This window comes from Lemur catta, chromosome 5 (genome assembly GCF_020740605.2).
Source record: "Lemur catta isolate mLemCat1 chromosome 5, mLemCat1.pri, whole genome shotgun sequence".
In the NCBI taxonomy this organism is placed as follows: domain Eukaryota; kingdom Metazoa; phylum Chordata; class Mammalia; order Primates; family Lemuridae; genus Lemur; species Lemur catta.
Window position 1 is genome coordinate 43283188 of NC_059132.1, and position 18496 is coordinate 43301683.

At 42.1% G+C, this 18496-nt stretch overlaps 1 long non-coding RNA gene across 1 annotated transcript in view; it reads left to right on the top strand.

Annotated features, from left to right (window-relative positions):
- Positions 1-18496, top strand: part of LOC123638201 — an 83175-nt gene that overhangs the window by 29691 nt on the left and 34988 nt on the right. The window contains exon 2 of the long non-coding RNA XR_006735225.1: positions 18277-18373. This is a non-coding gene — a long non-coding RNA (uncharacterized LOC123638201). The remainder of the gene's footprint in view (positions 1-18276; positions 18374-18496) is intronic.

An 18496-nucleotide genomic window follows, 5' to 3' on the forward strand; every position in this document is an offset into this window, starting at 1 on the left:
TGTTTTAATCAGGTATGAAGAGACAGGCAGACATGAACATGATTGTCATGATGGAAGAAGTTTTTTATGATATTTAGAGTCCTCTAGAAGCAGGAAGCGTGGCACAGTACGCAGAACCTCCCGGGGACGCACTGAGTGGCATGAGCTGGTGAGGAGAGGACAGCTGGCGTGATGCCATATTGTGGGTTTCATGGGAGAGAATGGGTGAGACAAGGTGAACAGGCTGAACAGGTTTAGGGTGGGACTGTTTAAAAAATTCCGTGGGCTCTGGGCTATAGGGGCTGTCCCTAGTTGTCAGGTACCTGGTCTTGGAGTGATTAGGGCAGACGGATTAGTGGTCCAAGTGTGAGAGCCACAAAAGTTGGGGGTATGGGCTCTGGATTGCTTGGTTTGTATCTGACTAATATAGGTGTGCTCACAGGCAAGTCCTTTATTTTCTCTAGGAATTAGCTAATCCTGGGAAGGAAAGTCCTCCAGGGTCAGCAAGGTCTCAGACGTCAGAACATCAAGTCTACAGAAAATATCGTCAACTATATAGTCACCCTACTGTGCTATTGAACACTACCACTTATAACTTCTACCTAACTGTATTTTTACACCCATTAACCAACCTCTCTTCATCCTCCCCTCTTCTCTACCCTTACAGCCTCTGGAAACCATCATTCTACTATGCACAAATATGTACAATTATTATGTATCCATAAAAAGTACAGAAAATAAGACAACATGGTGAATACAGCTGCAACCATTTAGTATAGTAGTCGTTAGTCACATGAAACTATTGAGTACAAATGGTCCCCAACTTACAGTGGTTTGACTTAATAATTTTTTGACTTTACGATAGTGCAAGTGATGTGCTTTCAGTAGAAAATGTACTTTGAGTACCCATACAACCACTCTGTTTTTCATTTTCAGTCCAGTATTCAATAAATTACATGAGACATTCAACTTTATTATAAAATAGGATTTGTGTTAGATGATTTTGCCCAATTGTAGGCTAATGTAAGTGTTCTGAACACGTTTAAGGTAGGCTAGGCTAAGGTATGATGTTCGGTAGGCCAGGTGTATTAAATGCATTTTCAACTCATGATATTTTCAGCTTACAATGGGTTTATCAAAACCTAACCCCATTACAAGTCAAGGAGCATCTGTACTTGAAATGTGGCTGGTATGAATTGAAATGTGCTGTTAGTGCAAACTATAGACCATATTTCAAGGACTTAGCATAGAAAAATATTGTACAATGTCTCATAAATCCATCTTATATTGAGTACATGTTGAAAGGCTAATAGTTTGGATATATTGGATTGAACAAAATATAGTATATTTTATTTATTTTGTTTTACTTTTTTAGTATGTCTCCTAGAAAATTCAGACTTGCCTGTGTGGCTGACATTCTATTGCTCATGCACAGTGCTGGCTTGAGGCTTCACAGAGGTCTGGCCTTAGGGACCCTTCATCACCATAATGCTCTCTCAGCACTGAGGTAAAGTTTGGGTGGTCTAACTGTGTGGAATAAAATATCCTTTCTTCTTGTTTCATTTTTCTTATGAAACTCAGTGATTTTAGTATGTGATTGGGGAATTTCAAAGAAAGATGTGGTCCCCTTGATTGCATTTTCACGTGGAAAGGTAGAGGTTCATCTGTTCAAACCACTAGGAAGTCACCTTGAATACCTCTGCATGAAGGGGACAGCCATGCATTCTCACTTCTGTATCTTCCAATTACTGAAACTATTGTTTACTCCACCACCAATTCACATCTGGTATTGAAAACATTATTTCCCTCCAAGGTGTTTTTATTTTATTTTATTTTATTTTACTTTTTGTAGAGATGGGGTCTTGCTGTGTTGCCCAGGCTAGTCTCAAACTCCTGGCTTCAAATGATCCTCCTGCCTTGGATTCCCAAAGTGCTGGGATTATAGGCATAAGCCACTGCACCTGGCCCACCTTCAAAGGTATTTTTGCTCATTTTATTTCTTCCTTAGGAACTTTGGGAAGTTTGTTTCAAAGGATCACTACTACTAGTAGTCCCAGAGGCTCTCTGTCATGTGGTATAAATATGAAACTTGCCCGTTGCTTCCCAACAAAGTCTGTGGGATTTTACTGAAACTAAGCAATGACTGGTAGGGAACTATGAATGAGAAAGTTTGTTACACAGCTATTGTCTGAGTTATTCCCAACTTTCCTCTGATATTGTTTTTAGAGATGGTTAAACCTAAGAAAACACATGCATGAGGGGCTTGTCTCTGGTGATAGGATGAACTAAGGCAGCCTGAAGCCTTTTTGTTCCAAGTACCTAGGAGAAGTGGACAAAACAGTAACAAATAAATCTTTTAAATACAGATGCTCCTCAACTTATGATGATGGGATTACATCCTGATAAACACACTATAAGTTGAAAATATGTTAAGTTGAAATTCATTTAATTCACCTAACTTGCTGAACATCATAGCTTAGTCTAGCCTACCTTAAACATGCTCAGAACACTTACATTAGCCTATAGTTTGGCAAAAACATCTACCTTAAAGCCTATTTTGTCATAAAGTGTTGAATACCTCATTTAATTTGTTGAATACTGCACTATAAGTGCAAAATAGAGTGGCTGTATGGGTATTCACCATTAACAAAGGTGTAGTTTCTATTGAAAACACACTGGGCCTGAAGGATGTTCGAAGCATTAATCCAAAATTAATTGCTAGGGCCAGGCGTGGTGGTTCACACCTGTAATCCCCGCACTTTGGGAGGCCGAGGGTTGCTCAAGGCCAGGAGTTTGAGACCAGCCTGAGCAAGAGCAAGACACTGTCTCTACAAAAAATAGAAAAATTATCTGGGGATGGTGGTGCAGCTGTAGTCCCATCTACTCAGGAGGCTGAGGCAGGAGGATCGCTTGAGCCCAGGAGCTTGAAGTTGCAGTGAGCTATGATGACACCACTGCACTCTATCCTGGGGTGACAGAGTGAGACCTTGTCTCAAAAAAAAAATTAATTAATTAATTGCTGGATGATGGGAGTGCTAGGGTGACAGGGTCATTAATTTTTCACTCTTCTGATGAGGCTCAAGAATAGCTGGAGGAAGGCGCTGGGGCGTCAGCACCTGTTGGCAGTTTGGTTGGCACAGTGTTCTCGAGGAAGAGAGCAAGTGTGGGTTGTTCACCCTTGTGAGCGTGTGGCTGACTGGGAGCTGTGGCTTGTTGCCACTGCCTAGCATCACGAGAGAGTGTCAAACCATGTATTGCTAGCCCTGGAAAGGATCCAAATTCAAAACTGGAGGTGTAGTTTCTATTGAATGTGTATTGCTTTCACACCAGCATAAAGTCGAAAAATCGTAAGTTCAGCTGTTCTGAGTTGGGGACTGTCTGTGTATGTGTAGAGTTAATATCTCAAAAAAAAAAAAAAAAAAGAAAGAAAGAAAGAAAGAAAGAAAAAAGGAAAAAAGAGAAAGCAAGCAAGCAAGCTCCAGTGGCAGAAAAGAGGAAACTGAAAAGTCAGAGTGAACAGGGCGTGAGTGTCCCGGGGAGGGGTGTGTGCTGGCCTTGTTGCCCTAGGTGGCGGGGTGGTGGTGTGTGTGGGGGGACACAAGATGAAGCCCTGGGTCTCCGTGAGGCAGGAGTCAGGAATTAAGGAGCCCTGGTATAATGGAAGACCTTTTGAAGGGCTGCATCCTCAGTAAAATAGTGAATCAGAACAGGAAAATAAAGGTTGTTTGTATCTAATGGGTTTTGAGGGGAAAAAATAAGACTCCCCTGAGGTTTCTAAAACCCAAGACTGAACACCACAGAAGTTTGGAATTCCAATTTCACTGCTCCTGTAGCCATAACCTCAAGCTAAACCAAGAAATATTAATATGAACTTCAACCTGGGATGCTAATACCCTGTGGTTGTGTCAGAGCCAAACCATAATCACTCTGGAAGGGTGCATTCAAAACCCAGACCACAAAGCATTCTCACAGAAAAAAAAAGAAGTCTAAATTAAAATGAGCCCACATGAAAGTAACAAAATTGATGAGGAAATAATTCACCACGGGCAAGAACAGACACAGATAGTAGGGTTAGACACCCCACCTCAAGAACTTAAAACAATAGATCACCTGAGAGAGAATACAAATTAAGAATGTTCAAAATAATAAAAGACATGAGAAGCAATTGGTGCCCTAAGAAAATAACAAGAGCCCGAGAAAAGAATGGGCAGATTTCTTGAAAAGGTATCAATTTAGGTTCTAGAATTGAAAGATATAGTTATCTAATGTAAGTAAAAATTATGAAGAGAGAAGTAATGAAATGAATGATATTGTAATAGTGATAAAAGTTACCCAGAATACAACAGAGATAAATAGTTGGAAGCCATGAAGGCAAAGTTAATAGCATGGAGAATAAAATAGGCAGGTATAATTTATCTAATAGGACTTCCAGAAGAGAAGAATACATAGAATGAGGCATACACTGTAATAATGGTAGAAGATTTTACCAGAATTGAAGAGCAGTGATCCTCAGATTGAAGAACTCCAGAGTCTTATGTAGGCTGAATAAAATGAACCCACACATAGAAACATTACAGTGAGATTGCAGAGTAGTAGTAAAATCAAAGAGAAAATCCAAGCATAAGAGAGAAACTTACCTACAAAAGAACAATAGCAGACTGTAAACAGACTTTTTAACAGGAACAATAGAAGCCCGAAGTCAGTGGAATAATAGGGTCAAAAGGCCAAGGGAAAGTAAAATTAACCCAGAATTCTACGTGTAGAGAAATAACCACTAAAGCGTGTGGATAAAATGAAGGCATTTTCAGACTAAAACTGAGAGACTGACACCACGGATCTTCACAAAGTGAACTAATTCAGGGAAAAGGAACTGAGCCCCAAAGTAAGGAGTGGTATGTCAGCACAATGATGCCTAAAGAAATCGGAAAACATGAGGTTAGGAACAACCCATCTCCACCTCAGTGGCAATAAAAGCAGTAACAATAACAGCATGACTGTGTGGGGAAATAAAAAGAAGGTGAAACTACAAATTTAAACAGTAATGATAGGAAAGGTGGAACGGGTCAATTTCAATCAGAGTTAAAATGGTCCAAGGTCCTGGCCTTGTTCAGAAGGAAAGTAGAAATAGTAACTCTAGTTCCCTACTTTTTTCTAAACAATTACACATTTAAAATACAACCACTAAAATAATAAAAATAGAATATATAATTCCAGCTCAGTAGAGGGGGAAAATAAGCAATTAAAAATGTAATTAATGAAGAAAAGGAAGACTAGAAGAGGAAAATAAGCAAAAAAATAAATTACAAAAATGTGGAACTAAAAAAAAATCTATTAAAACCAGATATTCTTAGATTAGATCAAGAAAATCCCACCAAATCCAGCTGTATACTATTTACAACATACACATACATAAAACTTAATGATAGGCAAATTTTGAAAAATAAAGGATGGAAACTATCTCAGACAAATGCTAGCCAAAAGAAAGCTGGCTCAGTAATATTACCAGACAAAATGGACGTTAAGACGAAAAGCATTATTTGAGATATAAAGATAGCCATTACTCAGACAAAAAAAGGAATAATTTGCCAGAGAGTAGACTAATCCTGAATTTGTATGCAGTTAACAAAGTATCACCAAAATATATAAAGCAAACATTGATATAATTATAGGTGGAAATAAACAAATTCACGTATTTGTGGAAGATTCTAACACTCTCTTTTAGAAACTGGCAGATCAAGTTCACACATAATGAATAAATATGTGAAAGATTTGAATTACATTTACAGAAAGGTGTGTCCAACATTTAGAGGTTCAAATTCTTTTTAAGCACACGTGAAACATTTAAAATAAAAGTGGGTATCTAAGAAGCCATAAAGCAAGTCTCAAAAATGCTAAGAAATTGATATCACACAGATATCTGTTGATGTCAGCATTCTGTCATCTCAATGCAATAAAATTAGAAATCAGTCAAAGAAAGATACTAACCTCCCTGTACATTTAGACAATGAAAGCCACACTTCTAAATGATTCTCGGGTCAATAGAAGTCACAATGAAAACTATAAAATCTTTAGAAATGAATGACAACATGGTCTGTACATATCAAAACTTTGAGGTTATAGATAAAGTAGTATTTAGAAAAAAATCATATCCTTAAGTGCATATAGTTTAAAAAAGAAAGAATAAAAAAATTCACAAGTTAAGTGTACAACTCAAGGAGTTAGAAAAATACAAGCAGAATAAATCCAAAGACTAAAATAAGAAAGGAAAGAGCAGAAATTAAAGAAATACAAGATAAACCCTAGAGAAGATGAACTCTATCAAAAATTATTTCTTTGAAGGAAAAAAAAATCCTTAATGACATAGGTAAACCTTTAATGTTAGTGAAGCACCAAAAATGATATTAGAAATTAAAAGAGGAGCTTTAACTATAGTAACTAGATAGATAGTAAAAAGTCATAAAACAATCTCTGCCAATAAATCTGAAAACTTAGTAGAAATAAACAATTTTCATCTAGCAAATATATGAAACAAAATCTGCTCAAGGACACATAGAAAATCTACATTGTTTTATGACTAAAAAAATTTAATAGATAGTAAAAATAGTTTCCCAGAAAATACTGGCTTAAACTGTTTCATTTGTTATTTCTATCAAATATTAAGGAACTAATAATTTTTGTCTTATGTAATGTGTTCCAGAGAATAAAATAAAAGGCAAGCTCTCTAATTCCTTTTATGAAGCTGGTATAATATTGTTACAAAAATTGGTCAAGGGCATTACTAGCAAGGCAAATTTATGAAATTCTCACTCAGCAACATAGAAAGAAAAATTCTAAATAAAATAATAGCACTCCAAATCAAGGAATGCACCAATGGTCTAACATTAATGATCTAACATAATACATCTATTAATGTAATTTACTACATGAACAGATTAAAGAAGAGACTATATGAGGATCTCAAAAGATGTAGGAAAAATATATATTGAAATTCAACAGTCATCCAAGATAAAAACATTTAATAAAGTGATAAATAAGGCAGCTTCTTTAGGATGATACATGAGAATCAGTTGGTGACAAGATATGGATGTCTGCTGTCACCATTTCTACTGAGTATTGTACATAGGGCCTTTGTCAGAGCAGTAAGACCAGACACTGAAGTATAACAAATAAGGGCTGGAAGGAAGGAGCAAACTGTTGTGTTTTTGGCAGATGATATGACGTCTATATGGAAAAATCAAGAAACTACAGGTAATCTGTTGAAACTAATAAACGAACATTCAGTAGCTATAGATCAATATACAGAATTAATAGCATACTTAAATAGCAGTACATGATTGATGATGTAATGTTAAAAAACATAAAATGTACAATATTATCCCAAACTGTAAGGTTATCAGAACTATAACTACAAAAGAATGACATCATCAAGGAGAAAATTAAAAATCTTTACTGTAAGACCTAAAGAAAGCTGCAAATAAATGTTGAAACAGACCACATTCCTGGATGAGAAGACCATATTGCAATGGTTTCAACTGTCTTCCAAATAATTTGTAAAATCAATGTGATTCTAATAAAAATCCCACTCAACAAAAGACAGTGAAAAAAGAAAAAAAGAAAAAGCCTTTTTAAAGCAACAGCCCCAGAGATCAAGGTGAAAGCAGAAACAGAAGAACCCGGAGAAGAAGGGAGGTGTCAGAGATAATGACAGCTATAACAATTAAAACACACGGTCACGGGAGGGAGCAACATAGAGAGAGACACTTGATGGGACACAATAAAGAGTCTAGAAACTGAGCCACAAATATCTGGGAACTTAATAAATGACAAAGACAGCATTATAAATTATTGGTGGAAGGATGGATTATTTAATAAATGATACAGCATCAATTGGTTATTTATATGGAAGAAGACACAATTAGATCCCCACTTCCTCCTGTACACAAAAATAAATTCCTGATGGTTATAGACTTATTGTGAAAAACAAACTAACATTTTATAAATAAACCCAAGATGTTTGTTATTTTTAGTACTTTTATATGTTTAAAATATTTCATAGCTAAAAGATATTTAAAATAATAAGTGAACCCGGTGTTTGGGTGAATTATACTATTTGGGGGGGGGCAGTTTCAGAAAATCTAAGAAGTAAAATATTTATGATAACCTAAACCAATTTCTCATGGTTAAAATGGCACTGAAGGCCAATAAGTAAAGGTACAAGGCCGTAAACAATATTATCTGGCTTCACTAAGTCACTATAAAAGTGAAGAAAATAAAACCTACTTTGTACAGTTGTATCTCTTATGATCTTTATATATTTTTTATGGTCAGGTCATTTATGGCAAGGGGACAGGAACCCAACCCAAATTTGCTTATGTAACTGGGAAGTTCGGGGGCAATGATAATAAACATGTATAGTGCCAGGCTCTAGTCCAGGTGCTTTACATCCATCCACCCATTTAATCTTCACAAAGACCTTAATGAGTTGGGTTCTGCTATTATTCTCATCTTGCCCGTGAGCAAACCCATGCAGAGAGGTAAACAGATCACCAGGAGATAAGAAACATGGTGAGGTCACTTGCTGGTAAGTGGCCTAAGCTGGCTCATAACCCTTGTACGTTGTGCGTCAGCAGAGCTGTCTTGCTCTGCATAAAGAGCAGGAGGGGGTGAGGTGAGGAGGGGATACAGGCCTGGGAGACTGAGTGTTGGGTGGGGAAAGGGTCACATAGGGAACAACCACCACCACCAACCCTGATGGCTCCATGGCCAAGAAGGGACTTAAGCAACAAAGGTGTTGAGTATGGATTTCTAGCATGTTTGCTTAGAGGTGTGCAACGTGAACTCCTATTCCACATCTCCTGTGAAATCTTCAGGGTCTGAATTGGTCACTTACTCTCCACTATGTTTGTTTATTTGTGGAAACCCAAAGAGGGGCAAAATTCTTTATCCAGTTTAATGTGGGGAAAAAAGTAGAGACACTGTGTGTGGAAGGAGGAACCCAAGGATAAAGGGCCAGTTGGCCTCCTGGTGACACTAAACTGTTTGGAACTTATTCTGAAATTAGAGAGGTCTACCTAAGATTTTAAGCAGGAGCTAATATGGTGGAAAATAGTGTTATGAGCATTTCAAGTGACAATGCACTTAAAATGAAAGGCGAAAAACTCGAAGGCAGGGAGACCAGTTAGCATACTACTTGTTGTGTTCATATAATGCTAAAGTTAGATTAAATTAGAAGAATAAGGCTGTGGCCAGAAAAACAAACAAACAAAAAAAGTTGAAGGAGGAAGGCATTATCACGGAAAAACGGACAGCACCTGTGCTTGAATGGAAGCTTGGGGAAAGAGAACAGAGAAAGTTAAAGATAACTCTGAAGTTAAAGCCTGGGTGACTGGGAAAGTAATGTCACTGGAAAGAAATGGAAAGCTACAACAAATAACAGATTTTAGGGAAAAAGACAGAATTCAATTAAAATTGCATTTGAGATGATGGATAAGAAACTGTATCAGTTAGGATTCTTGGTTGGAAGCAATCGACACCAACTCTGATTTAAGAGGCAAAGGAACATTTTAAAGGGAGACGGAATCATTTGCAGAGTCTTCAGGAGATGTACGGAGAACCAGGCTTAGAGCTTCCCATCCTGAAACAGTGCCTCAAGTCAGGAGTTCAGCCCTGGGGGCTGTCTCTGAGCCCCAGATGCGGTAGCAGGCCCTTCAGACCTCCTGACACTCATGGCCAGTGCTGCAGTCATCACTACTACAAGGTTTCTGGGTCCCTGATTCCTTGGATCATTAGCTCCTGATATGAAGGACAGGTGCACCTGAGTGGCACAGGCCACGCGGCCATGCCTAGCTGCAAGTGCAGCTGGGAAAGTATGTGTTTTTTCAGGTCATTTATAGTGGGGTGCAACCTCTGTATCCCACCAAAGCTCATTGGTTCATGGATGTCCCCCCCAGATAGAAAAGGGGGTCCATGCCAGGCATCCAAAAGAACCTTCAAGTACAGGTACCTATCAGGAGCTTAGAAAATTTGAACTGGAGCTCAGGTGAGAGGTTGGAGTTGGTGATATAGCTCTGGAAAAGGATGTTCCCTAAGTAGAGGGTCTAGGGCATGATAGGGTGAGAAGACAGCAGAGAATGGAAATTGGAGAAAATGGTATTATACTTAGGTGGCTGGGGGAGCCAAGAAAAGGGCATCAGACAAGTTAGTCAAGTGGGAAGACAGCTTCCATGGGGTGGAGTGGGGCCAGCGAGTATGGGAGAGGGTCACAGCCCTGGGAAACTGCCAAACTCTTTGAATGAAGAGGTCAGGGCTGGCTATTCCGGGCATTCAAAGCAATTACAAGTAAGTAGTGAGTGGGTGGTGAATGAGCAGATGCAGGAGGGACGGTCAGCCCACTTACAAGCATTACAGAGAATATACACGGTACAATTGGAGGCAATTTTCTTTGTGCTGTAAAATTATTCACATGCTCCATTTACCGGCCCCTTAAGGAGAGTCCAACTCTGGAGTGCTGTTTAGCAATTAGCTTTATGCGTTTTCCTGAATACTTAATGTTTTTTGGCCAGGGCCCAGGCACTGAGGGGCAAGCTTTATCAATATTTGAAATCTCTGGTTAAGTATAGCAGTTCTGCCTTAGTTTCTGTGGCTGGCTGCTTGATGGTGGATCACACAATCACATCGAGTTAGAGATGGGTCTACAGGAGAGACACCCAAAGTGAAGATGGGCAGATGAACTTCTTCAGGGCCCACAGAGCCAGATTTCTGAATTCTGGTCAAGTCAGAAGTTTAATTTGAACTTAATCAATATGAGGCCATTAGCTGTGCTCTTTGGGACCTTTCTCGTGGGACAGGAAAGAGGTGAGGTCCCTGGAACAGATTTAAATCCCCAGGTGTGTCTTAGTCCTTTTGTGATGTTATAACTAAATGTAATAGACTGGGTAATTTATAAAAAGCAGACATTTATTGCCCAAAGTTCTGGAGGCCGGGAAGTCCAAGATCAAGGCACCGGCAGGTTCACTGTCTGGTAAGGGTCCAGTCTCTGCTTCTAAGATGATGCCTTGAAGGCTGCATCCTCCAGAGAGGAAGGAACCATGCTCTCACGTGGCAGAAGGTGGAGGGGCAAAGGGGACGAACTTCTTTGGTCAAGCCCTTTCATAAGGGCATCTAATCCCATTAGCGAGGGCTCCACCCTTATGACTTAATCACGTCCCGAAGGGCCTGGAGCAATGATGAGTCCTGCAGGGGAAGGTGACCAAGCCCACCCTTCCTTACTGACTTCCTGTTTGAAGCAAGACAGAGCTGGAAGGAAGGAGAGAATACGGCTATGGAGTTAGGTGATTTTGACACTCAACTAGATAAACTAAAATGGACCAAAATTTTTTTATTAATTTGGAGGGTCTGGAGAAATGATGAGTCCCACAGGAGATTTCACCCAGCAGTAAAGACCATGCTAGCACACAGTTGGGTTTGAGCTGTCTTTGAAGGGACAGTGGCAGGGAAGAATAATTGTTTCTTATTGAACGCTGTAAGTACCACTAGTTTGAAGAAATGGTTGCCAAAGACTCCTTGAGGGCAGGGGCTATGTCAGATTCACATTTTTATCCCTGTGGTGCTAAGAATGTGTAGTTCTTGAGAGGTAGATTTCCCAGTTGAAACCCGGCCTTTGCCTAAAGCAGAGGCTCTCAAAGTTGGAGTGTGCATCAGGGTCACAGGCGGGACTTGGTAAAACACAGATCGCTGGGCTTCACCCCCAAAGTTCTGGGGAGGGAACGTTTCCTTATGAACAAGTTCCCAGGGGATTCAGTGCTGCTGGTCAGGGCTCCACACTTGCAAAGTACTGGCCTAAAAGAAATAAAGGGCAGGGCCATCGTCAACTAATCTATTCATTCATTTGTTCGTTCATTCATTAAGTCACTGAATATTTCCCCAGGACCTATCATGTGCTCTGTGCTGGTTGGGCCTGGGATTACTCATCTAATTTGCCCAATGAGCTGCCGTATTTTCAACAGGAAGGCCGGACGAACAAGCTCAGAGCAACCTTCCTTCTCTCCCTCTCACATCCGTCTCCTGCGATGGCTTCTGTTTCCTTGTTTGGCCTGGTTCTGGTTGGAACTGAAGCCCTGCTTCATATTTAATAGAGGCTTTTGTTCTCCCTTCACGCGATATATTGATTCTTATAATTGGGCCTTTCTGCTCTTTCCCAAACTACATTACCCACATTAACAGCTAGCTTAAAATGCCATTATGAAACCGTATGGTCTTAGTGAAAGAGAAAAGAAAGGAAATGAGCCTCTTCGAGCTCCGTGTCTTCCCGTAAGGCGCTCCAGGATGGGGCCGCCTGGCAGTGCCTGCTTCCCGCCTGCCTCGGCTGCTGTCCCCAGGGTGTCCTGCCCGCAGCTCAGCTGCTTGCTCAGCTCTGCCCAGCGGGTCAGGAGTGTCGGGATGTGGTGGGCAGGGTTTCCCTGTCTCCTCGCTCCCCTCTCTGCAGGTGAGGCCTCTGCAACCTGTCGTACGTGGCGGTGTGCCGTCCTGGGCCGGACCTGCTCCTGGGGACGTCGGCAGGGGCTGCTCAGCCCTGCAGCAGCTCCCAGGGCAGCAGACCGGACCGAGTTTTCGGGCTCTCTCTTTAGAATCCTCACACTTGCTTAGCCAAAGGCATAGTTAGTCATTCTGATGCCCCCAAGTTGTGGTTTGAGATTTTCATTAGGATCCAGGATACTTCAATGCAGGTAGTTATTTTGATTTAAATTTTTTTTTTTTAAAGTTTGTGCTACTCATAGGCAAGTGCAGTGAGGAGAGAGGAGAAAGCTACAAAGGCAAGAGAAGTTCTGCAGAAGGACAGCACCTCGAATATCTAGTCTGCGACTTTCTGTCGCAGCCAGGGCAGCTGTGTGTGCTTTGCCCAGCGTGCAGAGGGCCTGCCCCGGGGAACCCTCGTCGCGTGCTGTGCTTGGGGCTGCAGATGCCCATGCAGTGAGGAGAAAGTTACAGTCTTTGCCCTCTGGGTGCTCAAAGAGATTGTGGTTAATTTTACGTGTCAACTAGGCTGGGCCATGGTGCCCAGATATAAACATCCTGAGGGTTTCTGGAAAGGTGTTTTTTAGACGAGATTAACATTTAAATCCGTGGACTTTGAGTAAAGCAGGTGGCCCTCTGTAATGTGGGTGCGCTCCCTGCAGTCAGCTGAAGGCCTGAATAGAAAAAAACATTGACCTCCCAGCAAGAAAAGAGAATTCTGCCAGTAGACAGCCTTTGAACTTGAACTTTTGACATTGGTTCTTCTGGGGGGTCTTCAGCCTGTCGGCCCACTCTGCAGATTTTGGACTTGTCAGCCTCCATAATCATGTGAGCCAGCTCCTGCAAATACCTTTCCCTCTCTATACACCACACACATCCTGCTGATTGTGTTTCTCTGCAGAGCCCTGCCCAGTGCAGAGGTCCGGACACAGATGTCTACAAAGACACCAATCAGATCGCAGCCTCGGTGGGCAGGGGAGGGAGGGTCCTACGGGAGCTGCTGGGAGGAGACATGAAGTGCCGGCAGAACGTCTACTTGTGGCGTGAAGGGCAGAGCTCTCCTGGGGAAGCGGTCTCCCCAGGGAATAACAGAGTCCGGTTGCCCGAAGCACCTGACATGGAGGGGGCAGTGGGCGAGGAAGGTGACAAGGTGTGGAAGATGATAAAGGACTTAGATTTTATTCTGTGTGTTATAGATGCTGAAAGAAGAAAGAAAGAGAGGAGAGTTTTTTTTATTAGGGAAGAACACTGTGGTGGTGTTTGGTAAGATTTGCACCAAATAGCGGGAGGGGACAATTGAAGAGGAATGGAAACTGTGGGTAACAGACATATAATATATAGTAATCTAGTTACCTGGGAAAGCAGGAGAGTCGAAGGCAGGCAGACTGGCTCATCTTCCTGAGGGAGAGAGGAGGCCCAGAAATACACAGGTCGAGAGAAGGTAGTGGCAGAAAGGGAAGGTCTGCAGGAGGCTGCCAGGGAGTTTGGTGTTTAAGGGCCCGGGAACCATTTCATCATTTGCACTTGGCAGCAGAGTCACTGCTAAGGTTTCACAGTTTCTCTTTGAGGATGAGTTCATCCTGAGCTGTTTGTCCTGGAATAGAGTGGATCTGCCCAGATCTAACTGCAGCAATGCCTATGCTGTGACATGCATGTGTGTGTGCAGTCTGTGTCCCCAGAAGAGTCAACAGACACTCTGGGATGGAAATTTTGACCTTACAGTTCTTCCATAGCAGCTTTTCCCACCAACCATAGACAGAAGGAGCCAGAATGTCCTGGCATATTTTCTGCACACAACAGGTAAACAGTGAATGTCCAGTGAACAAGTAAACACGTGTGATCTCAAAGCCAATCAGAACATTCAGAAGTTAAATTGAGTATGTTTTCAAATGTTGGAAGCTAAGTGCACACACGTTGGTATGCACACACACACACATGCACACGCACTTGGCACCTGCCATTTTAGGTGCCTAGGATGGCACAACCGCCAGCCTTTGACAACTGAGAAATAGCTCTGGTTCTTGAGAGAGAGAGAGATCAGGGAAATGTCTCAATAGCATAGAAAAAACAAAATTTATTCTTGCCGTACACTGGAGGTTCTCCATTTTGGCTACACATTGGAATCATGTGAGATTTAAAAAAATACTGATGGCTAGGTTCTCACTTCTTTGGGCTGGCGTATGGGCCGAGAATCAGGATTTTCTAAAGCTCCCTAGAAGATCCCAGTGTGTGCCCGAGTTGAGACCGTTGCTTCAGACTTCTGCAGTCATTTTGGTAGCCACTAGCTGCATGTGATCACTGAGCACTTGAAATGTGGCTGTAGTCAGAACAGAGATGTGCCGTTAGTACAAAATATACATCAAATTTTGAAGACTCTGAAGACAAAAATAATACCACATTAATAATTTTCATATGAGCTATGGTAGGCAGAATAAGGCCCTCCAGCATGGTGTGTGTGTCCTAATCCCCAGACCCTGTCTGTGAGTTCTGTCACATGGTAAAGAGGGACCAAGGTTATAGGCGGGATTAGGCAGTAATCAGCTGGCCTTAAATAAGGAGACTGTCCTGGATTATCTGGGGAGGTCTGATGTTATCCAAAGGGGTCTTAATTGTGGAAGAGGGAGGCAGAGCAGTCAGTGACAAAATGATATGATGTGAGAAAGACCCCACTGGCCATTGCTGGCTTTGAAGATGAGAAAAGGAGTGTGACCGACCTCTACTGGTTGGAAAGGTGAGAAAACAAATTCTCCCCTAGAAACCCCAGAAAGGAGCACAGCCCTTCCAATGCTTCGATTTTAGCCCAGTGAGACCCATTCTGGACTTCCGGCCTCCAGGTAATATACATTTGTCTTGTTTTAATTCACTAAGTCTGTGTTAATTTGTTACAGCAGCAAAAGGAAACTATTCTATTGTCTTACATATTAGAGTAGTAATATTATGGATTGGGTTAAATAAGATGTAGTAGTAAAATGATTTTTACCAGTTTCTTTTCACTTGTTTTTAATGTGGCTACTAGAACATTCCAGATCACAAGTGTGGCTTGCATTATATTTCCACGGGACAGGGCTGCTCTCGACCCTGCTATCCTCTGGACAATTCCTTTAGCTACTTCCTGTGCCCGCTTCTGACACTAGTCCATTGGGAAGAATAGCCCCCTCTGCAGGAGTTTCTGCGCTAACCAGAAATAGTTTGTATTCTCAGCCCCTTCTAGCTTGCTGGTAATCAGAGGAGAAATTGTGTCTCATGCCTGACCATCTAATGAATAAATGGCCAAGACTGAGTGACAGGTTTCCAAATTTGTAGAAACTATAAAACTGGCCCAACCAAGTAAACCATTAAAGTTTTTGAGAGAAGTGAACATTGATTAGTGTGTCTGTCCATTCACCATTGGACCAGATCCTCTGAGGTCTCTCCACACCAGCGCAGCCATGACAGGAAGGTGGCATGCACCAAGACCACCAAAGGCCTTTGGTGACATGTTTCCTTTTTGTAAATAGTGTCTTTCTGGTTACAAGTAGTAAATTTCATATTCAGATGGCTAAGATCATTGCTTTTGCTTTTAGCAAATCTATAAGAGAAAAAGTCAACTTATGGTTAACTCCTGGGTGGGAGAGAACAAGAGTAAAAGCAGAGTAAAATCGAGACCTAATTACTTAGCACCCTTTCTTGGCAAGAGACAAGTAACGGGGTGTTGTATTTTCTTCTAATCTGTCTTGAGGTCTGTCTCTGGCTGTAAACTCTGGCCCCGCCCTGGTGTGGCTCCAGGGGAGGTGGTCATGGTGTTTACTGTGTGTCTTTTACAAGACACTTCTTTATCCCAGTGGGCAGCTTAAGTGTATAATGCTTAAGTGTCCGACGTGACCGGGTGTCCCTCTCACAGGAAACTTGCTTATACTGGCAGTTTCCCTTGTGACTCTTGTCTGACCTGTGTCCAGCGTATTTCTGCCCAGATAGCCACTCTCTAGGAGAGACCTGACCAGGAGGAAAGTTGGACCCAGGTGTGTTGGTCAGGGGGGACACAGAGAGGCAGCCCAGCAGAACATGCAAAATATCAGAACAGTGTATTGCTCACAGGTCCTGGATTGAAGAGGGCACCTCACAAGACCAATAGGAAGGGGGGAGCTGACTGTTCCCCAACTAACAGGGGGGAACAAGAGAGAGTTCAGGGGGAGAGAGAGCATGAGGGACTTGTGGGCCAAAGCCTTTACTGGGGTGTGGGGTGTAGGGTATTACTGAAGCAGATTTCCCGTGGGGAGGTCTAATTGGTGGGTGTAGAGCAAGCAGGTGTGAGTTCCATGGGGTCACACTGTGACTGAGAGGTGGTCACTGTGGCACATTGGCATGGTTCATATGGGGTGTGGGGTCAGTGGGGTGAGTCAAGTAGGTTGTATCCAGCTGTCCCAAAGGGAGGTGGTCACCAGGAGGCAGTTGTGTAAGGCAGATACCTGGACTGACCACCTTTCCGAGAACAGGAACCTGTGTCAAGAGTGACTGAGCCCTGCTTCTGTGCAAGAAAGTACAACTTATATTCAGCATGGATGCTGGGGCCACATGAAATTATAGGAATTCACTGCAGGGGGTTGAATAGTCACTTCTCGAGGAACCGTGATAGGACAGAAACTGCCAATCCTTGCTGTATTAGGGAGCACAGGTCCTTCCTTACCCTTGAACACACCAGTGAATACTTTGAAAGAAAAATGGAGGGAAGTTGATTAATCGAGAGAAAGAACCTAAAAATATACCAGCTTTCTCTTTTGTCATAAAATAATGCTTTCTTCCAAAGGAAAAAAGCTAGAGTGTTGAAGAGATTGTAATACACGTCTTTCAAGATCAATATTAATGATTCTGGAAATATTTGGAGAGTCTGGTATCAATTTGGAGCTATTTTTGGTTAGCCAAAAGGCCTTTTGTTCTACAACTGAAAAATGCCTAAAACAAATCCCAACAATGCGTAATGTTCACAGTGCAGAATTCCTGTTCCAGTGTGAGCGAGGAGCTCCGACGGTGGCATCAGCCTTCCCAGGTTCAGCCCTTGGGCGCCCCCTGCAGTTGGGCGGAAATCAGGAAAAGAGAAACCTCACCATTTCCGGTTTGCGCGTTTCTTCCCTCGGTCCCCGATGATGCTGAGTGAAGCCACGAAAGGCGATGAGAGTGTTTCCTGCATGTTCTTCACAGCCCCACACCACCATCGAACACATTTAATGCTACTTTATATTTCTGCCCAACTCTATAATCCACTTAGGATAGATTTGTCAACTGCTGTTGGTGTACGTGCCCTGGCTCAAGCGCCCCCTGTGACAGACGCACGCTCCATGGGTAACAAGGGAAAGAGGGTTATCGGGACTGTCTGCTTAGAAGCTCGTGTAAAGAGCAGTCGCCTCGCCAGTGGCAGGAAATTCTCCTGTGTCTGAAGCTCCCTGCGACAACGGAACTGTTTCTCCTGGTTCATTTCGTGTGAGATCACAGCGATGGAACTATGAGAGCACCCTCTGTGCTTTGATTCCCCAAGGCTCAAGATCCAACCCGGAGGAGCCCCTCACAGTAATCACGTTGAGGCTGAAAACCTTTCCAACGTTTTTGTATGTTCCCTGCCTTGTAACTAATGATCAATACTTCTCACAAAGCCCAGTCCTTTCTAGGTCGGCCTCCTAATGAGATCAGGTCGTAGGATTTCCTTTTACCCTTCTACACCCCTCTAGGAATTTCTCTCCCGTTTTATAACGCACCTTTCCTAACCCCCTTTGGTCCTTCTTGGGAAACTTAACTTTCGTTTTTAATTCACAGATACATCGAAGTGCGGCAGAAGCCCCATCAAGTCACAGAATCATTCCTTCGCCTCCAGCATCAGTCATGTCTGAATAGAAAAGTGCCATGAGTTTACGTGAGTGCATTGAGCTTGGCTAAAAACAGAGAAGAAGAAAGGTGAAGGAGAATAATTCTTGATGTGTTCTCTCTCTACTTGCTCTTCAAAATTTTTTATAACTTGTTGCCAAGAAATTAGGTA